We start from the raw sequence: 24,507 nt of genomic DNA, 5'->3' as shown, positions 1-24,507 counted from the left end.
CACTGTTTACTTGTGATTCTAGAATTTTCTCCCTTGCCAGATGACATGATGTGGAGCTTTATTAGTAGAGGGCACTGGAGGAATATCAGAGAAGATTTTTTTTTCTTGGTCCCCTGTGCCTTGCTTCTTTTTGCTCCTGTGGCATGGGGCTGGTGTGCAGGATACTTGGTGAAGCTTACTCCCCAACTCTGGTGAGTCCTGTCTCACCACCACATGGGGGTTCCCAGCAGCAACTGGCATAGAGAACAGTTTCTAGAGAGTTCTGTGGGTACCTAGACAAGTTTTATAGTGATAGCTTCCCACTGAGCTTAATAGCACCCACTACCCCCACTGTTGGCAGCTTCTTGGCACCTTTCCTTAGAAGATAGCTATTACCCCAGTTGACTTCCCTCCCAGCAAATTTAACAGTACCCCTCCACAGGCAGCTTCCCATATTTGCACACCCATGTTTATTGCACTACTCTCAATAGCCAAGAAGTGGAGCAGTCTAAATGTTCATCAACAGATGAATGAATAAAGAAAATGTTCTATTTACAATATAATACAATATTATTCAAACTTAAAATGGTGGTTGGGGAAAGGGGGGAGGTGTTCAGTGAATATAAAGTTTCAATTTTGTAAGATGAAAAAGTTCTAGAAGTCTGTTGCATAACAGTGTGCATACAGCTAACATTTCAGTACAGTATATTTAAAAATGGTTAGGATGGTAAATTTTATGTTGCATGTTTTTGATAACAATACAAAATTCATAATAATTCTTTTATCTCAAGGAGTGTTCACTATAATGAATCTAGGTTAAGTTTTTTTTTATTTTTTTTAATGTTTATTTATTTTTGAGACAGAGAGAGACAGAGCATGAATGGGAGAGGGTCAGAGAAAGAGGGAGACACAGAATCTGAAGCAGGCTCCAGGCTCTGAGCTGTCAGCACAGAGCCCGACGCGGGGCTCGAATTCACAGACCGTGAGATCATGACCTGAGCCGACGTCGGATGCTTAACCCACTGAGCCACCCAGGCGCCCCAAAGATTTTTTTTCTAACCTCTCAGAATGCATTGTACTTCAATCTGAAGACCCATTATCTTTCTTCAAGTCTGAACAACTCTCAGCCATTTTTCCTTCAAATATTACCTCCTCGAAAATATTTTCATTATCTTCTTCTGAAATACCTTTTAAAAATACATTATTTACTCTGTTATCTCTGTTAGTGTTTCATTCAGCTTTTTCTGACCTTCATCTCACTGTACTTAAATCTGGGCGATTCTTTTGCAGACTTACGCTCTAATTCAGTAATATTTAAGGTATGGTTAATCTTTATGTTCTTAAATAGAACCAGCATGTTTTCATGTTAGTAACTACATTTTTCTTTTCTATAAACTTTATTTTTCTTGTTTTCATTCTATTCAATTTTGTAGTTATATTTTCAGAGCTTTGTTTGATCTCTTTACTTTAAGCATTATAATTGCATCTTATAATCTAAGTTTGTTCCATTATTTAAAATTCTTGGGACCCTAATAAATATGCTGACTTTTCCTTATAGGTTGCTTATTTCTACATAGAAGGCTTGTAAATTGTTTCATGTGCACTCATATTCAACACATCTTTAGTTTGTTTTTTGTTTCATCTTCTTTTGCTTTTTCTGCTGGAGTGTCTTATGTCATACATTTCTCCTATGTCTTTGCTCTTACCAAGGGGTTTTGAAAGCCCTAAATGAGTTTTTATTTTCAGGTTCCACTTAAAATTCCTATACTTTAGTAACAGGATGCCACAAAGGGAGTGTGCATTTAGAACCCACATTCATGCAGTTCTAAGGCTATTTTTTTCACAGGTGATGTTTTTTGTTGTTCCAATGCCCCAATTTCTATGAACTAAACAGATTCTCCTATACTCCTTCCCCAGGCAGAAGATAAAACTTCCCTCACCCCTTTTTGAGAATTTGGGCAGCACTTGATTCCAACTTTAAAGAGGGGCATAAGTTACAGATTCCCACAAGCCTAAACTCAAAGTCAGGTTTCCCAAACCCAGCTCTCAGCCCAGAAGGTCTAAATCTCCCACTAAATATTCATGGGCTACTGTGATATCAGCTTCTGTTTACCAAAATTCTGGCTTTCAGTTACTTTTTTTTTTAGTTACTTTTAATTCAACTAGGAATTTTTCTGTTTGTAACAGATACAGAGGTATACGTATACATATAGCTAACTACCTAGATATTCCACCATATCTGTATATTTGGAAGTAGAGAATTCCTTATGCATAAACTTCATCTTGCAGGTTGCTGAAAGTAAACCCAACATATCCATCTGTAGTTGCAAAAGCTTAGGCACAGAATTATTAAGAGAATTGTCCATAGTTACTGGCAAAATTTGATTTTAGACCCCACATTCCTCACTGTTGACAGAGTTCCCCTTTGTTATTACCACATAATGGTGGCTGAGACAAACTTTTCACAATGTGCCAAAACAGAAGTAGATGGGATCTTATCCTTGAAGTTTTAAAATGTGGGCTATATAGACTCCAAAATGTACATAAAAATAAGACAGGAAATGTTTCCTGAGAATCCAAATTTTTGTTTTTAATGATCAAAAATCTTTACCAATGCATATCTTTGTATACATATAAAATTATTTATGTATATGCAAATACATTTATGACATAAATAGCTAACATTTGAATATTAACCACATGTCAGACATTTTTCAAGTTGCTTAACCTACATAATTCTCATATTATTCTCACACTGACTTTTGGTAACCAATGATAAGCATGATTTGAAAGGAAAATAATTGATTCTACACTGATGCAGTTTTGAAATGACATGAACCCTAGTCTTATCTCCAACTCTGGGGTTAATATGGCCCACAAAAGAGATCTCTCCTAATGTTGTCAAACATAAAGAAGAAAAAAAAAAGAAAAATCATGGAAAGAAAAATCATCCTACTATAAAGGAGAAAATCCAGTTTTTTCAACACCCATTCAGCTTTGGCTCCTAGAGTAGAAAAGGGACAAGATTTGGCCTGACTCCAGTGTGCTTGTTGCATCATCCAAGCCAAAAAAAAAAAAAAAACCACCATATATATATAGTTTTTCACCCTTCATGTGTTTCTCCAAAGCTGCTGGGATTTCTAGAAAGTTTAATTATCTTAAAAATAATTCCTTATATCTAAGCAGTAATGCTTAACAACTTTCAATGTCTGCTAAGGTTTATATCTCATCTTTTTCATTTGAAAATGTTTAACTCACAGGACTACATCGTTTCCCAGTTAACCTTATTAAGCCCAATCTTAATTATGGAAGGTGTTACTTGAAAGTGAGTGAAGAATTTTGGCAAAGAACCTGAGTTTCATGGCTATACTTCCAAATAGTCTTACTGACTACCAAAGGAAATTTGTGCAATGGAAGAATATTTCTCATTATATAGTACATGGAATAATATTAACTGTAAAATCTAACACTTCCATTACTGTTCTTAGGCATCAAAATCATACTCAGGTATAAAAGCTTAAGGTCTGGAACACTATATAAAAATAACACAAGAATGACTATGTATTGTACTTATTGGAGTATACGTGTCTGATTTTTTTTTTTAGTAAAATAGTAGTCTTTCCTATTACTATTTATTGAGTTATTGCCATTTTCCAAAAGCTTCCTTCCTACTGTATGTATTTTACCTTCTTACTCTATGTCAGTCACTTTATTTAATTTTATAATTTTATAAGGCTGAGTAATGACTTTTTCCTGCATTACAGATGAGAAAACTGTTAACAAAAATTAGAAGTTCATATAAGTCCACATGGCTTATAAGTGATAGAATCAAGATTTGAATCTAATCAGTCTGGCTTTAAAGCCTCAATGATGCAGCATGCCTAGGTGACTCAGTCGATTAAGCATCGGACTCTCGATTTCAGCTCAGGTCATGATCGCAGGGTTGTGGGACCCTGCATCAGGCTCCACACTGCGTGGAGACTGCTTGGGATTCTCTGTCTCTCTCCCTGTCTCTGTCCCTCTCTCTCTCCCCCTCTCCCACTCTCTTTCTCAGAATAAATAAACATTAAAAACATAAATTCAATTTGGCAGACTTTTTTTTTTTTCTTTGCAGCCATCTGCCCATCTGCCTGGCTCCAGGATTTCGTTTTATTATTTTTTTAATATGAAATTTATTGTCAAATTAGTTTCCATACAACACCCAGTGCTCATCCCAACAGGTGCCCTCCTTAGTACCCATCACCCACCCCCACCTCCCTCCCACCCCCCATCAACCCTCAGTTTTTAAGAGTCTCTTATGTTCTGGCTCCCTCCCTCTCTTTTTTTTTTTTCCTTCCCCTCCCCCATCTTCTGTTAAGTTTCTCAGGATCCACATAAAAGTGAAAACATATGGTATCTGTCTTTCTCTGTATGACTTATTTCACTTAGTGTAACACTCTCCAGTTCCAACCACGTTGCTACAAAAGGCCATATTTCATTCTTTCTCATTGCCACGTAGTATTCCATTGTGATATAAACCACAATTTCTTTATCCATTCATCAGTTGATGGACACTTAGGCTCTTTCCATAATTTGGCTATTGTTGAAACTATCATGCCAAATTCTTCTGAATATGAAGAAATTTAATTTTTTAAATTGTTGAATACATTTATTTTCTGATTGACTTAATAAACTTTGTCCATTGAAAGAGATCTCTTTAAAAATCTGGGCGCTTGGGTGGTTCAGTGAGTTAAGTGCCAACTCTTGATTTCGACTCAGGTCATGATCTCACAGTCATGAGATTGAGCCCCACGATGGTCAGAGTGGAGCATGGAGCCTGCTTGGGATTCTCCCTCTCTCCATCTATCTCTGCCCCTCCTCCATTCACTCTCTCCCTCACAAGCTCTCTCTCTAAATAAATAAGTGAAAACTTTTTTAAAAAGGCTAAATGATGCATAATGTTAACCAATCAGATAAATTAAGTATACATATTTCATGATTTCATCAGGATATATGATATAACATTTTGTGAAAACCTTATATACTCCATAGAGTCCATAGCACAACATTGCTACCACAATACCACTTGTTACTTACTGTTAGCCAGAAAATAATAGCCAAGACAAAAATAATACAAGAAAATAAGATGATAGATTAAATTAAATGAATAGTCAAAATACTATAAATCCTGCTTCCTCCTCTTACTAGTTGTGTAAACTTGGGAAAATTGTCTCTTTATCTCAGTTTCCTCATCTGTATCATGAAAATAATAATAATAATACCTACTTCAAAAGGCTGTTGTAAGGATTGACATAATCTACATGAAGCCCTTAGACTAGTGTTTTGCAGATAGAAAACAATCAGTAAATGTTCACATGCACTGCCACTATTTGGTAGTTTCAGTATGTTTTAAAAAATACCACAAGACATGAAGAAAAACTGAAATATAATAAAAAGGCAGATAAACAAATAAGCAAATAAAGCTAGAGAAAGAAAATAGGTTTTAAAAATATATAAAAAATAAATAATAACATGAAAGCAAAAATGAAAGAAACTAAGAAAAAATTAAGAGACAGAAACTAAAAGATATGAAGACGAGGTAATTTTATGGAAAAACCCTTTTAAAATGCAAAAATGTAAGATTAAAACTGCATTAAACTAAAAGCAGATTAAAATAAGCAAAAGTACTCTTTCAACATTTCAAACCTTTCTCCAGAACTCTTTAAGCTGGGATGTCTCAAGCAGCTTGCAGTCCCTCTTTTAAATAAGTGATTTGACTTTATATGCTTGAAAATCCTTCCATCATCATCATCATCATCATCATCATCATCAACATCATCACGGCAGCTAATGTTTATTAAGTTCTTACTATATGACAGGCAGTATTCTAAATTCACATTCATTTACCTCACCTAATTCTCACCATAACACTATGAAGTTTGTATTCTTAATATCTCTGTCTTACAGATATGGAAACTGAGGAAATTAATGAACTTGCCAAGGTTAGACCTCTTGTACAGGATAGAACCAGGATTTCAACAGTCAAGTTCAAGATAAAGTAAAAAAAGGCATGTTGGTAAGGGAGTGCTGAAAACTATAACTTTAAAGGAAAGAGACAGGTATTTACAGAGAAATTTTGAAATCTTTATGATTTGTCAGGTAAACACCCTTATCATCACTCCAAGAAACCTATTGTAAAGATCAATGTCACTTTTCAAGGGCTTAACATCAGATTTGTGGTTTTAGTTTGATATGATGTGGTTTGGGATGAATGGGAATGTTCAGATTGGTCTTTAAATAACAGCATGACGACTCCACAAGACCTATTACATGAGGTCACATAAAGATTAATGAAGCTTGTCAGAGCATAACCACATATTAAAACCAACATGTTTGCACACATTTTCCACCTCTCCTTCTTTATAAATTAATCTCTATTTTAGAGTGAATAAAATTATGCAAGTAAACGTGATATGTTCTGTGATTTCACGCATAATATAAAGGAAATCCTTTTGCTATATATTAAGCTCTAACAAAGAAGAAAAAAGGTCAAGCAGAGAAGTTGCAGAATTGATTTCTTTCCTTTCTGGAATGAATCATGGACAGGAGTTAGCAAAGATAGGTGAGAAAGAGTTGTGTCAAAGCTTTTCTGCACATCTTCAGCCTCCCTGCCACATTTGTGTAACAGTGAAGAACAATGATGACAATGGTTCTCACATTTAGTAAACAAATGTAAAACAAAAACAAAAACAAGTCTTCAAATTAAAATGTAGGATATTTCCTTCTAGGAACAGGTTATTCATCCATTAACTGAGTGAGTTTTGTATTGTCATGTAATCAGAATGTTTTTGGTAAGGTAAATTATATTCTTAGATAAGATTATATTCTCTACTTTGTCAAGAGTTGAGTTTTGGAAAGGAATTTGCTTTGCCTTAATCAATACAGAGTCATGCAATTAATAATATTACTTAGTAAAGGGATATAATGTTTCCCCTCCTTAAATTTTTCTTCATAATTACTTCTTATTTCTTTTTTGAAGTCAGTATTTGAAAGACAAAATGAAAAGAAAGATAATAAGATCATCTGATTTCTTGGATCTGTCATGTAAATGAATCTTTTCCAAATTTCAAAATAATGTCTATTACTGTAATTAGGGCTTGGAAAGCTAATTTAGAGAATAACATTAAACTTAACCTTTTCCTGAACTGAACTGAACCTTTTGGGGTTCATAGAAATTCAGTACACCTCTTCTTGGAACCTTGAAAAAAGATGCTGTTTTTAATCATAATGACTATCAGAAATAGTTCACTGTCATCATTCTATATTAAGCAGGCATGTGTCAGACTAGCACAGTTCAACGCAATATTTCATGTTTCTTGCCTTTTGACCTCCATCATTTTCCTCATTTTTAGTGTCTATAAGCAATTAATTGATATAAAATAGGATTGATGACTATAAATAACAACAATAAGATACTAAAGGTTAAGAACTTAAAACAATGTTAAAATTTTAGGGAAAACATGAGTTTATATAACCTAACTAAAAGAGGCCAGGAATTCTCAAAATAGCTGATATGCTTCTCCACCCCCTGGGGTAGTTGGGTGTATTGAGGCATACTCACTGTGCGACTGTTCATTTTGGACTGGATGATTTTAATGGCTTTCATTCCAATTTAGAATTTTACCCCTAGGGCCACATTCTGAGAATTTTATTCAAAATAACCCGACTCCTGAAATCCCCCTTATGATTTCAACTCCTTCCTGTCCACTTTTCCCATGTCTCTCTCACATAAAAATTGTTGTTTAATCTTATCATTATCTCTTACTGTTTGACCTTGCTCATAGAATGATGATTTTTAGGATGAATTTTATATATACTTTCTCATTTAATATTCAAGCATAGGTATTTTAATTTCCCCCATTTGACAAATGAAAGACTACTGCTTAGAGAGGCAAAATTGATCAGTGATGTTCTCCCTATGCAATAGTCCACCTAACTACAAAGCTCATGTTCTTAATCACCACAAAATATGCTCTCTGTCTTTTTTACTTTCATCCTTATCCATACCCATGTAAAATCAGGTCATCAATACAGTCTATAATATTTTCTGATTTCTTTCTCCTTTTTGGAAGCCCCAATATTCCTTTCAAATCCTACTTTCAAGCCCTAGAGCAACTCATTTGTTTTCTCTGCTTTTGCTCTCAGCTTGAGAAATGTTAAAGAAAATTAAGTTCTTGTGCTCAAAGGCTATATTATAAAAACATTATTTCAAACTGCAATTAGAGCCTTAAATGTACACAACATTTTCACTATTTTAAAAAAATGTTTATTTACTTTTGAGAGACAGCAAGCAAGCAGGGGACGGGAAGAGAGAGAGGGAGACAGAGGATCTGAAGTGGGCTCTGCACTGACAGCAGAGAGCCTAGTGTGGGGCTTGAACACACAAACCATGAGATCATGACCTGAGTCAAAGTCAGACACTTAACCAACCGAGCCACCCAGGTGCCCACATTTTCAGCATTTTTTAACTTACTTTTCTCACACTTCACTCAAGCTGCCCAGATTCCATACAAGTATTTGAGACCTCCAATTCTGCCCCAAATTTTGTACCCTTTGAAGAACTTGGGTTGCGAAAGAAAGAAAGAAAGAAAGAAAGAAAGAAAGAAAGAAAGAAAGAAAGAAAAAGAGAGAGAGAGAAAGAAAGAGAGAGAAAGAAAGAAAGAAAGAAAGAAAGAAAGAAAGAAAGAAAGAAAGAAAGAAAAGGAAAAGAACATAATTAAATTAAAAAGTCTATAAACCCTTCTTTCTCTAAATTTCAAAAGAGAGGACATCAAGAATTCTTAACCCCTGCCTCAGGGACTTCTTCAACTTAATTTTAAGCAGAAATTTGGGTTCATGAGCAGCTTTTTTCTTTGAGAAAAGGACAATAATATTTATTAGATTCTCCAAAGGAGTCTGTGATCCAAAAAAGTTTATACAGAATTGACCTGTATCTTCACACTGTTCAACCTGCTTCTCTTTAGTGTGAGGAACACATGAACTTCTTCCAAATTTAGAATTATTGTATCTTCCTGGTAAATTGATGCACACACACACACACACACACACTCACACTAATGTATGTGCTTTGTCAGTACTTTAGTTGAGTTTTAAATTTTTGACAGTCTCAAGCTCTGCCTTCAACTGAAGTATTCACAGAATTTTTAGAACATTTAGGCTTAAATCTGCCACTTACTTTTTGTTTGTCCCATCTGTTTTTATGTCTTTCTTCTTTCTTGCCTTCTTTAGGAGTATATATTTATTATTTTATTATATATATATAATATAATATACATTATATATATATAATATATTATTTATATATATTATTATATATTTATTATTCTAATTTTCTTCTCTTATTACACATTTTTAAAATATTTTTTATTATCATGGAGATTTAATTATGCATTCTTTACTCACTAAAGTCCACTATAAGTTAGTACATTTCCACTTCTCAGACAATGCAAAGATCTGAGAATAATCATTTAACTCTCTTCCAACTTTCATACTGTTGTTTTCTTAAAACTCTTCAGACATTTTTATATTGATTTAGATGTACTCACTTTTGAGTAGATGTACTCACACTTCTTTCAGTGTCTTTAAGCCTTCCTATATCTCTGTATCTTCATGTGAGATTGTTTTTTTCTGCCTTTATATACTTTTCAGTATTTCTACATTGCATGTCTGGTGGCAACAACTTTTTTTCTTTTTATTTATTGTCTGAAAATGCATTTCTTTTATGTTCTTTTAAAAATTTTTATATTTATTTTTGGGGGGGGGGGAAGGGAGAGAGCATGAGCAGTGGAGGCACAGAGAGAACAACAGAGAATCCCAAGCAGGCTTGGTGCTATGAGCACAGAGCCTAACACAGGGTTCAAACTCACAAACCATGAGATCATGACCTGAGCCGAACTCAAGAGTTGGACATGAACAAATTGAACCACCCAGGCACTCCTCTTTTATGTTCATTTTTGAGATATATCTTTACATATAATTAAGAATTCTATGTTGATAGTTACGTCCTTTTCAGCCCTTTAAAAATAATTCCATTATTCACTGGTTTCCATTGATCCTGTTGAGAAGTCAACTATTTCGAGGATCATATGCCATTGCTTCTCTGTCAGCTTTTACCTCTTTTTCTTTTTCTTTAGATTTCAACAACTGTATGATGAAGTTGTGGTTTTCCAAAACTGATGACAGATATCAAGCCACAGATGTAGAAAGTGCTATGACCCCTAATAGTAGCATCATGTTATCACTCACGCAGCTTGCCCAGTTGTTTTTGGCAGGAAGTTTGTTTTAAACTCCTAGATCACCATTACAGGAAGTACTGTGAATTTCTTCCAAAATTAACCCTGCCATCTATTCTTCTCATTCATTCATGATTCTGACATTTTTTTTCCTATACTTCATTATCTACTCAGGCATCTTCTACTATGGCATTTATCTGATAGGTAAAATATTCTAAAAGTCCTACCTCATCAAAATCTATAGTCATTTTGTCATAATTGCTGACCCAATGGCTTTGCTTCAGTCTACAATCAAGTGGACTTACTTGCATGATTTGATGCTATTGATTTATTTCTTATTGGTTAAACCCATTCACCTCTTGGTTCTGAGACTCTGCTTGTTCTTATTTCTCTTCTTACATCTCTAAATACCCTTCGTAAACTCCTCTTCCTATGCTTATCTCTAAAATTTGGTTTTATTATGGTTCCTCCTTCAGTCACCTTTACTTCTTCCTATATCCTTCTTCACTAAATGGCTACATTATCACATATAACTTTTAAATGAATAATTTTTTATCTGCTCTTCAATTCTTTCTTCTGTCTTACAACTCTCAGTTTCGAACTAATTCATGAAAATTTCAGTTTTGTCATTAACTACTTCATCTTAAAATGTCCCCAAAAGAACAATCTTTCCTCGGTTCCTTCCATCAAACAATTCATATTTACCATACATGAAATGTCCTGTATCTCATTTCATGATATAAAACAGGAAGTCCCCCAGTGTGGGTTCATTTTTAACCTCTCCCTTTTCTTTATTTTTTCCTGTCAGTACCTGTTTTTGCACACTACTCAAATCTCAATTTTAACTTTCAAAGTCATATCCTAATTTTCTTTCCTACTTTCTTCAGAGATAAGAAAAAAAAGTGGTTTACCTTTACTGAATGCTTGTAGAGTTGCAAACACTACAATTAAAACCTCATTTAATTCTCATGACAAACCAATGAAATAAATGGTTTCATCTTTACTTTAGAGATGGGAAAATTAACAAAGTAATCTACTGAGGCTGAATAACTGAAAAACAGAACAGTTGGGTTTGAACACAGGGAGTTTGGGCTGTTAGCAACTATGAATATTACCCACACTTTTTGACTTGATTCTTGAAATAGCTTCATAAGTAGTTCTCCAGCTCCACACAGTCCTTTTTAAAAAACATTTTATTTTGTTTTTTTTGAGAGAGAGCAAGAGTGTATATGTGAGCAGGGGAGGGGCAGAGAGAGAGAGAGAGAATCCCAAGCAGGCCCCACATAGGGCTTGATCACACAACTGTGGAATCATGACCTGAACTGAAATCAAGAGTTAGACACAACTGACAGAACCACCCAGATACCCTCACATGGACCTTTTTAATAATACCTCCTGATTCTCACAAGTTATTTTTCTGAAGATAAACCTTATCATATTCCACCCTTGTTTAAAACTTGTTTTAATGTCTCTTCATTGCTCTCAGGATAGAATGACATTCTAATACCATCAAAACTTGCCCAGTTTAACTCCCTATTTTGTTGTCACTCCTCCCCCTGCCAACATACCTAATAATCACTTGTATCAGTCTCCTTTCTGAACTTTCATCTATACTTTATTCACTGGTGACCTTCCCCTTTTTTCCCAACCTATCTCCTAATTATGTGTCTTTGCTCACATATTGATTCCTCTGGGAAGATCTCCCCCAGATTTTCTTCACATTTCTCAAAACTTTATTAATTAACATATTCTAGTTTGTTTCATGCACATACTAGTCTGTTTCGTGCCATCTCTATATAGTATAATGACACTATGTGTTTTTTTAATTAATATACCTATTAAGGAGCAATGAATATATGCCAAGAAGAATTCAGAGTAGACTTTTTAGTATATTCTGAGCCAGTGAACATTACTGGACCCAGGGCAAATGCAGTACTCTGTCCCACAACGGCTAAGTGTGTTCTGTACCTGGCATGTTTTGTTACACTGAGACCTCTCTTTATGCCGATTGTTTTCTGTTCTTATGGAGAGTTTTGATTCACTATGGTTTAAAAAAGCTGTACAGATAATAATGCTGGTCCTGCCAAAAAGAAACAAAGGAAAAGGGTCATGTTGTATATTAAAATGAGATTTTTACACAAGTTGTGTTTTCTTCAAAGATATAGTCAAAGAAATATAGAGTAAGTAACAGCAGCATCTAAAGAGCAGTGAGAGTCTTTGATATTATTCAGAGTATTATAAATATAACTCCATTCTGAAAGGATACAAAATAATTATGTGAATGGTAGTCAGAAAAATGATGGGTAGACATATGTTTAGACTTCAGAATATTGAGAAACTTTTAAAAATGACTGACAATTCTTAATGCCAAGAATACATCTCCATAGGGACAGGACAATAATGACTCTATAGTATTAGGGGAAAACCCATGCTTTGTTCATGTTTATTTTTTCAACATTTAGCACAGTATCTGGCACTGTGTGTGAGCTGAACAAATTTTTTAAGTCAATCTGAATTCGGCCTCTTGCTATGCAAGGGGGTAAGATCACATAGGGATATGAGAAGAGAAGAGGGAGGGTAGGGAAGCACAGTGGTACACATGTGGTTTCTGGATTTAGAGTACCTGCTCTATGTCCCAGATCTATCATTTACTCATTCTGTTCCTACATTTTCTTTCCTTCAATAGCCTCTTTTAGACATTAGACAGTTCACAGTTACTATTGTACCTATTCACGGGGTTGTTGTTACAACTGAACGATTTCATACACATAAAAGTGTTTAGGGTAGTTCTTGACACAAAATAATCACTTGTTGTGATGAGCGCTGGGTGTTGTATGTACTGAATTCTACTTCTGAAACCAATATTGCACTGTATGTTCACTAAAATTTAAATTTAAAAAAAGCATTTATTAAATGTTGTTGTCTTCCACTATTATTAAGACAACTTCCCAAGGAAACAAATATTTAAAAGACTGGTAAAAGAGGAAGGGTGTGGAAAAGAAGCCTGCAAAAGAAACTGAAGATAAGTGGCTAGAGGGCTAGAGAGGTGGGAGCATACACACACACACACACACACACACACACACACACACACACGTGTATGCACACATAATACACAATCATGGGACCCAAGGGAAAGGTGTTTCCAAAAGGAAATGAGTCCATGGTATTGAATGTGGCTAAGAAGTCAAGAAAGATAAGCAATGGAAATTGCTCCCTATATTTAGAGAAAAGAAGGTTTTTTGTTGATCTTGGAAATAGCAGTATAAAACCAACTGCAGCAAGTGAATGAAAAAAAGGGAAAAAGGAGAGTTAGGCATTATAGACAATTCTTTCAAAAGTTCTAGTTTGAAAGAGGAGGAATAGAGTGACAGCTGAAGGAACATGGTGGACAGAGAGTTTTGTTCAGTTTTTAAATAGGAGAGACTATCTTTATGAAATGAATGGTTGACAAAATTGTCTTGTAAAGTATAATAAAACATTTGCCTTTCCATACACACACATACACACACACACACACACACACACACACACACACACACACGTACATGTATATATCCACACACAGGTCCTGGTTTATATTGATATTTATCATTTGAATAGGTGGTTTAAACATATATATTCACAAATATGTATTTGAAATATTCAAAGAACACAGGATATGGAAAGGCTATAGAGGCAGAAAACTGAAGAATTCTGAGAACACGTATTTTCATATTTTACATTTCCACAAAAGGGTATTTTAGTGGGAGCCACTTGCACATTAAAAAAAAAGGACTACACTAAATAAGAACAAATAGGCCACTGGCCAATGTGTAAATAGTGCAAATACTGTCACATTTGTTTTATTCTCTTCTTTCACACCTTTGGAAAGCAGTGGAAAACATGAGCAACAATACCATCAAAACACCATAAGCTCCTCAAATTGAGACAAGTTCTATCAGAGACTTCAAAAATCACAGCAATAGAAACTGTAGGCATTAACATTGATAGTAATAGTAAATATTAATACTATTTTAATATTAAAATTGATAGCATTTGTATTAATAATGGCAACATAAGTGCCAGTAACATTAATACTAATAGTAACAAACTTAAAGCTTTGCCTGGTAATAGTCATATCTTGTCTTCTGAGGATATACAGCTAGAGCATGTAGAATGGGCACGTGATATAGGAGGCAGGGGCATCTGGCAAGACAGATATATCTTATAATACAAGAACCAGTCTAGAACAGACAGCATTTCAAAAACATTTCGAGTCCTTTACAAATCCAAAGGCTCGCTCAATGGAAGCCTTTCCCAATTCAACTTGTATAAACCCAGTGAAGTGGTGAAGGTAGCAGGGGCAGCAGGCACAGGGATTTATTCTTATGAATAAATAGCCAAAGTTCTCTGTTTGCTTGTCCCTCTTTCTACATATGCTGAATGATAAAATGGATGAGTGCTACTTACAACAATAAATTTACAACTCATTTTTTAGCCATGTATGGAGCTAATGATATATCCAAAAGATTAATGTTTACACTGCTTTCCTTAAATCAATTCACAAATTTTGTTGGGACATTTAGAAAAATTAGGAACTGTAGGGTTTGACTGGTTTTGCAGAGCTATATGCTTTGGAGTGGATCCCACTGCTGTGTTCAGGTTTTATGAGAAACCAGCCAGATTTGGGGTGAGTCCTGAAGGTTGATCCATTACAAAATTTACTCCCACCTCCCTCCCTCTGAGAAAAGCTTACTGGAGAAAAGCTTAACTAAGAAGGAAGCTGGAAGGTGGGGGTGGGCAGAGGGTAGAGGTGGTGGGGGAACTAGTACAGCTGTGGGTCATTAACAATAATCACAGCCCGCCAGCATGAAAGGAAGCAGAGCGTGAGTATCCCCTTTTTCCCTTTCCCTGTAAGAAGCCATCTGGACAAGTCAGTTTAGAATAAATGCTAGTAAGGGAATTTTATTCTATTTGACTTTATTTAAAGTCCTGGTGTAGACCACGCCTTTGCTTTGGCTTTGGCTTTGAAATTTGGGCCTGAGAAAACCCCAAAATAAAAGCACACCTCTGGGTTTGCAGCACGACAGTGTTGTCCTAAATGAAAGTTCACGGCAGAATGGGGAGCTTATTCTCTGCACTGGGTGATGGGGAGGAGAGCGCCTCATTGCAGTGGCCCGGGGCTCAGTGCCAAGCTGCATTCTGTTTGGGGTTGGCTGGCCAGCACTATCTTTGCTGTCTGGTAGAAATGTTAATGTGCTTATAATTGCCTCTTTACTTAAAAATCCAGGCTTAGTATTTATTTAGAAATAAAAGAAACTGAGGGTAATATTTTCAAGGAAAAAAAAAAAAAGAAAGAAAGAGCAAACTCCCAAATTTCTTTTGGAGTATAAAATCTACTGGTGGCTTTACTTTTGCTCTTTTGTCTAATAAGTTTTCTTTGTCCCATTCATCAAGGTCATTCTATGTGAAACTATAAGTCAAAAATATCCTAGTGATTATATTTATTCACTTAATGCATGGAGCAGCACCCCACTACTTTAAATTTATTTACCACCTTTGAAATTTGTATTACAGCTTGATGAATTTATAGCAATATATTCAGCCAAAACAATCTATTTATTTGAAGATACTGGTTTTAATTGGCCACTTTCTTCTTACAGAAGAGTGATGTGTTCCTTTTTGAAAATCATACAAAATAATACTTTATAATGAAATCACATAAGATTTTTGGGAGCCTCTTATTACCAATTGAGTTGCTCTCTTATTATATTTCAGAATTATTTGTGAGTTTAACATTGAGGACTTAATAATGTGGTGGAGATTGTTTAAATAACATAAGGATAAATGTGAACACTCACAATTAGTCCTTCAACTTCTCATTAGTTACATACTGGCACAAAGTTGTTAACCATAAAGCAACATCTTCAAGCGAATGGATAAAGGGCAGGATGCTCTATTATGGCATAGATGCCCGCAAATAGTCAGACTTGAAAAGTCCAGCTGGCAAATGTATAATATTAGTCCAAAACTTTGGCATTCTTACTCAGAAGGAATAATTTCAGTCCCCAAAAGAATTCCATCTGTCTTAAAAAAAAAAAAAAAAAAGAATTCCATGTCTTTTTCTTGAGCATATAATATACAGTTGAGGTTAGAAAAGTAGGATCAAAGATGAGTAACGACTGTGACATTAAGAAAAATGATATTTTATATATTTTTACCCAGGAAGCAGAGTTTCTTTCTAGCATCATCTGCTTTATGTTATTATATAGCATATTTATTGTATAATCTAGCATTAAAAAAATACCCATCTGTAGACAGACATAATATACATTTGGTAGAGGAAAAATAAAGTGAATAAAATTTTATGTTTTGGTTTTTTTTTAGATGTTACTTGGATAGATTTTTATTGTTGTTTTCATTTTAGCAGTAAAGAACACTTAAAATGTTATTTTCTCTACTCTTACTTGATCTATTTATAAGGTTATATATTTAGCCCTGTTTAAACTGATCAATCAAGACAAGAGGCTAGAAAAGTGCTAATGCTGCCTTGATGTTCAAAACCTTGTTGTGAAAAGGTTGACTCAGTGAATTATGTCAGTTCGATTTTTTTCCTCAAGATCTAACTGGAGCTTGGTTTACAAAACTCAAAATGAATCCAACAAAAATAAGCTGAAAAAAGACTAGCTGTCCTCATTTGTCCTGCTGTCCTCTTTTCAAGCTATTTTTTTCCTTTGGTGGTAAAGTTTTTACTTTGGGGTTTCTAAAATGCCATAGCTGGCTGCATTTACATTTTGAATACCTAGTCATGTGGAAGTTTTAATTCTCTACTGACACAGCTTTGAGTGACGTGTTTCTTTGAGAATGGTCCAAATAGAATGTTCTGGATTCACAAACAGCTGATGCTACCCCTTACGTGTAAAATGGAAAGAAAAAAAAGAAAGAAAGAAAAGTCTTCACAGAAACAGGATGATTCCATTGCTACTAGAATAATTCATGTAACTAACGTTACAGGCTCATTTTAAAGACAACATTGTTAGAATCATTTATTCAGTTCCTGTTGTGGTGGATGCTCTACCAGAGGGAGGACCCTGACAGAAACAAATTGTAATAGTCAAGAGATGTTGCAGCAGCATGACACAATAAAAGGAAAGGACATCACCTTAGAATCACCTAGGGAAGTTTTCCTTGGGAGGAAAGGCCACCAGGAGGCCACTGAAGGGGCTTTGGTGATAAAGTAAATACAGTACTAGAAGCTCTGTCCAGAAAAACAAAAACAACACCTGAGAATCTGGAGGTTACTAGTGAATTTAAAGGGGTGGCCTGAATTTAGGAGGTACCTGTTAACAGACTCATCTGTATCACTGCTTCTTGTTTCTTTTTTTCAAATTTTTTTTACATTTATTTATTTTTGAGAGGCAGAGAGAGACAGAGCACAAGTGGGGGAGGGGCAGAGAGAAAGACGGGAGACACAGAATCTGAAGCAGGCTCCAGCCTCTGAGCTGTCAGCACAGAGCTCAATGCAGGCCTTGAATTCACGCAGGAAACCATGAGATCATGACCTGAACCGAAATCAGACGCTTAACCAAGTGAGCCATCCAGGCGCCCCACTGCTTCTTGTTTCCAACAAGAGCAATAGCTGTATCTAAACCGAAATAGCTGATTGCTACATAAGCTGAAAAAATTTTGTTCAACTATGTATTGAACTAGACGCTAGAGATTCGCTTTTCCCAGAAAAACTGCTGTGAAAGAGGTCTATCCTCCATTCTGAATTCTATGCCCAATCTTCATGGACATTCTCACCTTCCCTGCCTTTCATTTCTGCTGACTGAAATTCATACCCCACCCACTGTTTCTGTGACTTCTTTCAGGAAGACTCAGAATTCCAGCTTCCATGTTTTGAACAGGTATTATTTATCTTAAATCTTCCTTGGATGTTTTAAAAAATCACCTCAAAATATCCAAAACAGAGTTTTTGATTTTCTTCCTCTGAGTTGCTTCTGATCCTAATCTTTCTCATCTCAACAAACTACCAGCCCTCTGCTGTCATTTCAAGAAGTCACCCTTGATTTTTTATCTTCTCTCAGGCCTTACATCCAATTCTTCACCAATTCTTATTGGCTCTACTCCAGAATATATCTTGAGTTCACCCATCTCTATGGCTACCACTTTAGTTAAACCCATCATCATAGACAACAGTAGTAGCCTCCTTCCTGGTCTCTCTGCTTCCTCTCTTGCCTCTCTACAACTTATTCATTATACAGCATTCAGAGTGATTACATAAAAATATGTACTATATAATTACCTCCTTTTCTCCCTTTGCTTAAAACCCCTCAATGTCTACCCACTGCTCTTGGGATAATCCAGCCCCTCCACTATCGCCTGCAAGACTCTACATGAAATGCCTCTAAACTTACCTCTTCAACTTCATTCCTTACTCTTCTCCCTCTTGCTCATTCGTCATAGCCACAATGGTCTTCCATTCCTATAACAGTGCCAAATGTGTTGCTTCCTTAGATCCTATGCTTTTCCAGGAACTGAAAACAATCAGACCAAGAGACCAATCAGAATTTGTGGGCTACCACGATCTTTTTTTTTTTTTTTGGCTATCTTCTGAGCACACTGTTCTTAGGCATTGCTCTCTCTAATGTCACTAGTGCTTGCATTTTCATCATATTTAATGTCCTTTTTTCAGTTTTCATCATCCTTTGGCCTTGCTGAAGCAATGGATGTTCTCGTATACTTCCATCCTTCAGAATTATTTCTATGAGTTTTGAGGGAACTTGATGGCTATTGATATCAGAAGTAAGTTACCATGATACGAATTATGCTGCCAGAGCTGCTGGGTTTTATTTCGAGTTCTGTCACTTATTAAATATATGACCTTGAGAAAGTTCCTTAAAATCTCCAAGACTCAATTCTCTCACTGATAAAATGAAGCAGCTACTTGGTGGCATAATGCACATAATGTGCTCTGCACAGTTCCTGGCACAGAGTGAGCACTAAATAAATATAACTTATAATTGTAATATGGTTCAACAGGCAACTTTAGAAGAAAAAAAGTAATATCGTGTATAATCACAAGAAAGCCTGAAATCATTACTATTTGGAATGGGAGGAATGAAGACTAAACCTTTCCAAAGCAATCAAAACCCATTTATTTAGTCATTGTGTTTTATTGTCTTTTACACTTGAACTCCGGGCTGAGTACAATTTGCTCTCAAAATAATGACTTAAACTAGCGAATGCCAAAAAGCCAAATTTTCCCCAGGCTATCATTGTGATAAATTTAAAATGTGCTCTGAGAGGGTGATACATTGACCTAAATTCATTGAAGTAGGTTCTAATTATGCCATTGTTTATTACTGTGACAAGTGTTTTGACCATAGGACTGATACTAGAAACAAACAGAGACGTTATTAACTTGCCATAAAATTTTTTAAACTATGTGGGTTGTGTTAAACATGCAGCTCTAATAATAGCAGGCTCATTTTTAAAAAGCTCCAAGAAATACATAGATAGGCAATAATTTTTATTTTAAAAGTATAAAAGGATAAAAAGGTTTAAAAGGATAAAAATATTTTTGTCTTTCTCATTTTGGATGGTTGTTTTTTATAGTGAAGAGAGACAGGGTTAACTGTTCAGAGGCTGAGATAAGCAGTGTGCCTATAGGCTTCCAGCAACCCTGAGAGAATGGCAAATGGCCTCCAGAAAGCAGATGGTAGAATTCTAGTGCATTGAAAAAGATGGGAGGGGATTCAAGGTAAGCAAGTAAAAAGGTGCCAGCACTCCAAAAGGCAAAAGCAAAAACAAAAACAAAAACACAACCAAAACCAAAAATACTTTTTTTGATGACTTCCTTACCACTTGGTAATGCTACACAGGATTCTCTCAGGGGTTCAGCAAAGAAAGGAAGAAGAAAGAAAGAAAGAAAGAAAGAAAGAAAGAAAGAAAGAAAGAAAGAAAGAAAGAAAGAAAAAAGGAGGGAAGGAAGAAAGGAAGAAAGAGAGAAAGGAAGGGAGAGAGAGAAAAAGGGAAAGAGGGAGGGAGAGAAAGAAGGAAGAAGGAAGGAAGGAAGGGAGGGAGGAACAGAGGGAGGAAGGGAGGGAAGGAAGAAAGAGAGAAAGGGAGGGACAGAAAGGGAAGGAGAGAGGGAGAGAAAGAGAGAAGGAGAGAGGGAGGGAGGGAAGGAAAGAAGGAAGGAAGGGAGGGAGGGAGGGAGGGAGGGAGGGAGGGAGGAGTATATACTAACTGAATACATTTCCTTGATCCTTTTAAAGATAGGAGGGGGAAGGGACTGACAGACTATTTTGCTACTCACAGAAGTGTGGGGAGTGCTAGCTGAGGCTCAGCCAGGACTAAGAGGCAACAGTTCTCAAGGAAGAACCTTCCCTAAGACACTACTTGCTCTGCAAGTTGGTGAAGCTGATGCTGACTGCAGCTCACATTATTTGTCTGAAATTTCATCTTTGAATCTAGACTTGAGCCTTCATTCACATTTCATTAAATGTGCTAAAAAAAAAAAACTACCTAATTTAAAATGATAACATAAACACAGCTTTTATAACATTCTTCTATTTTTCCCTTTGTAATTTCTTTCCTTCCACAAGGTCTTGTTTTCAGCTACAAATAACCATTCATACCTGTTAAAGAAATGTTTCTCAAGGTGGGATTCAATAATCAGTAACATCAGAATCACCATGGGAACTGGCTAAACAAGCAGATTCTTGGGCCCTGAATCTAATTAAGCTCCCTCTACAATTTGAGAACTACGGACTTAAAAAAAAAAAAAAAAACTTAAAAGATTTGAAGTTTCAGAAAAGAACAGCAGGGTCTATGTCCTGTTCATTTTTAAGCTCTCAAAATGCTGAGCAGAGTGGCTGGTATAAAAGAGGCAAGCAATAAATGTTGGTTAAATAAAATGAATGAACAGTAGTTGAATTTCAGGCACCCGTATCCATCACTTGGTTTTCCCTGTGGTTCAGAAACATTCTCCAGTCTAACCTTTCTACCAAGTAGTTCTAGAGACATGGAGGTCTGCAAGTGGGGGGCAGCTACTTTATAGTAATGCTCCAGAGTCCCAGTTAAGTAATAACCATGAGGCCTTACTTTCTCATGACTTGCAACATGAATACTGCAGTAACTCCCCTAAGCACACTCCTACAGAAAGGATGAGAGCTGCTTGCAAGGGGAGACATATTCAGTTTCAAATCTGAACAGTTGATTGGGGAATTCTTATTTGATCTCAGAGGAATTAGCTAAGTACTTACTTGTACATTTCCGTCAACTGCTGCTTCCTATGGGAGGATTTCTATATGGCTTTCTTTTTATAACTTTCATCTAAGGAATTTTGTCAGTTACTTTTGGCCCCAGATATATGCAGTTTTAACATCCAGCATAGTATTACTTAACAGGAAAATGTTTCAATCTGTGACCGATTTACCAATAGAAATGTTAGCACAGACCCAATGGCTGATCTTACATGTGTGTAGCACTTTATAGATTTTTTCAAGTGGGCTCATAAATAAGAGAGTTACCATTTCAAGGTAGAATCACTGACATATAGTCAGGGCAGTTCGGACACAATTGGTATCATTTATCTTCCTCTCTGCCATTATCCATTCTAATTTCCCCCTGCCTCAGCTATACCCTCTATTGTTCTTAGTGGTTTCCTTGGCGGTGTGGGCCAAATCCTCAGTCTTTTTTTTTTTATTATTATTTTAATGTTTATTTATTTTTGAGAGAGGGAGAGAGAGCACGAGTCAAGGAGGGGCAGAGAGAGTCAAAGACAGAATCTGAAGCAGGCTCCAGGCTCCAAGCTGTCAGCACAGAGGCCAACATGGGACTTGAACTCATGGACCGTGAGATCATGACCTGAGCCTTGGTCAGTACCTCAACCGACTAAGCTCCCAGGCACCACTTAAATCCCCATTCCTCAAGTCACTAGGACCAGATCAATATTCCTATGTACAGAACATGTTGTCTCATATACCAAAAAGAGGCCTACCAGACATTATATTTCTTTTTCTGCGATATGGAATGCAAGATTTAACAATCTGCCTTTTACTTTGGAGGGACATTCCAGCACACTCCAAACACTGAAGCCCTAAAAAAACTTACTGTTATGGCAAACCCCAGGATTTTCATAGGGTTTATCTTCCACTTTTAAGCTTGTTGTATCTTACCCAGTCACCTCTTACTCCTCTTGCTGGATCAACATGATGTCATTGATTTAGTGAGTCAAGGAGATATTCTGTGGGACATCTAGATTGTCTAGATCTATTTAGGCTATACCAGGACAGAGAACAGAAGAAACACTGTGAATGTATATTGTTGTCTATTCCATATGGGAGTGAATTGTTTCTGATCCTTTTTTGCTAATTAAGATAGAAAGAACACATTTACCCAGTGAATGAATGCCTACTATGTACCTGAGGTCAGATTAATCTGCTTTAGCAAAAATATTACCTTTGGGACAGCAGACTCCTACCAACGTATCTACCCACTTACCAAAATATATAAATAATGGTAATAGTAGGTAATTGACACTGATATCAAGTAATTGACATCACCATATAAGTTTAAGTCATACAGCATGATGGTTCAATCTACATATATTGTGAAATGATTACCACAAGAAGTTCGGCAAACATTCATCATCTCATATAGATACAATAAGAAGAAAAGAAATAATAGAGAAAGAAAAAAAATTCTTTGTGATGAGAACTCAGGATTAACTCCCTTGCTTCTTAATGGGTTTATTGCTATGAAATTCCCTCTAAAAACTGCTTTTGCTGCATCCCAAACGTTGATATATTTCCAATATCATTCCTCTCAATAAATTTTTAATTTCCCCTTCAATTTCTTATTTTATCCATTGGTTGTTCAGGGGAGTGTTATTTGATTTCCATGTGTTTGTGAATTTTCCAGTTTTCTTCTTGTTATTGATTTCTAACCATTGTGTTTAGAGAAGATACTTGGTATGATTTCAATCTTCTTGAATTTGCTAGAACTTTTTGTGTGTGTGTGTGTGGCCTAACATATAGTCTATCCAGAAAATGTTCCATGTATGTTTGAGAAGAATATATGTTCTGCTGTTGTTAGATAGAATGTTCAGTAAACGTCTGTTAGGTCCATTTGGTCTAAAGTATTGTTCATTCTCACTGCTTCCTTATTGATTCTCTGTCTGGATGATTTATTTCTCCTTTTAACTCTGTTAGATTATGCTTTATATATTTAAGTGCTTAATGTTAGGTGCATAAATACTTATAATTGTTGTATCTTCTTGATGGATTGACCCTTTATCATTATATAATGACCACATTTGTCTTTGTCTCTTTTTACCATTTTTAGTTTAAATCTATTTTATCTGATGTAAGTATAGCTACTCTGCTCTTTTTGTTATTATCACCATTTGCTTGAATGACTTTTTCTGTCCCTTGGCTCTCAGCCTGTGTGTGCCTTGAAGGCTAAATTGAATCTCTTGTAGCAGCATATTGTTAGATCTTGGTTTTTTGTTGTTGTTTGGTTTTTTGCTTGTTTCTTTTTTTATCTATTGAGCCATTCTGTGTCTTTTGGCGTGGAAAAGTTAATCTATTTACATTAAAAAAATATTGATAGGTAACAACTTACTATTGCCATTTTGTTCATTGGTTTCTGGTTGTTTTGTAGCTCCACTGTTCCTTGTTCCTTATCTTGCTGTCTTTTTTTATGTTTTGATGTTTTTTGATATTAGTATGCTTTGGCTTCTTTATCATGTTCTTTTGCATAATTGCTATAGGTTTTCCTTTGTGGTTACCATGAGACTTACATAAAATAGCTTAAAATTATAACCCTAGTTTATAAGTTTATAATAACTTCATATTAATAGAATTCCTAAACTTTACACTTTTACTTCTACTCTTCACATTTTAGGTTATTGTTGTTCCAGTTTACATATTTTTTATCTTGTGTAACTAATAAGAGATTATTGCAGCTATTGCTTTTTTACTATGTTGATTTTTATTTAGTTCATTTTTTAAACTTTTAAGTTAGAGCCATTAGTGAATTATGCACCACCATTACAAAACTACAGAATCTAACTTTGACTGTATATTTACTATTACCAGTAAGTTTTATGCTACCTTTTATATGTTTTACGATGTTAATTATTATCTTTTTATTTTCACTCAAGGAACTCCTTTTATCGTTTCTTGTAAGGCAAGTCTAGTGGTAATGAATTCCCTCCAGCTTTTGTTTGTTTGGGAAAGTCTTTACCCCTCCTTTCATTTCTGAA

General features: G+C 35.5%; 1 long non-coding RNA gene across 1 annotated transcript in view; it reads right to left on the bottom strand.

The window, feature by feature from the left end:
- LOC128313007 (uncharacterized) overlaps positions 1–24,507 on the bottom strand; it is a 197,659-nt gene that overhangs the window by 93,965 nt on the left and 79,187 nt on the right. Inside the window, exon 2 of the long non-coding RNA XR_008293087.1 lies at positions 18,650–18,769. This is a non-coding gene — a long non-coding RNA (uncharacterized LOC128313007). The remainder of the gene's footprint in view (positions 1–18,649; positions 18,770–24,507) is intronic.

The sequence above is a fragment of the Acinonyx jubatus genome, chromosome E4 (assembly GCF_027475565.1).
Source record: "Acinonyx jubatus isolate Ajub_Pintada_27869175 chromosome E4, VMU_Ajub_asm_v1.0, whole genome shotgun sequence".
Classification (NCBI taxonomy): Eukaryota; Metazoa; Chordata; class Mammalia; order Carnivora; family Felidae; genus Acinonyx; species Acinonyx jubatus.
The sequence above is the reverse complement of the archived record's forward strand: the minus strand, read 5'-3'. Positions and strand labels throughout refer to the sequence as shown.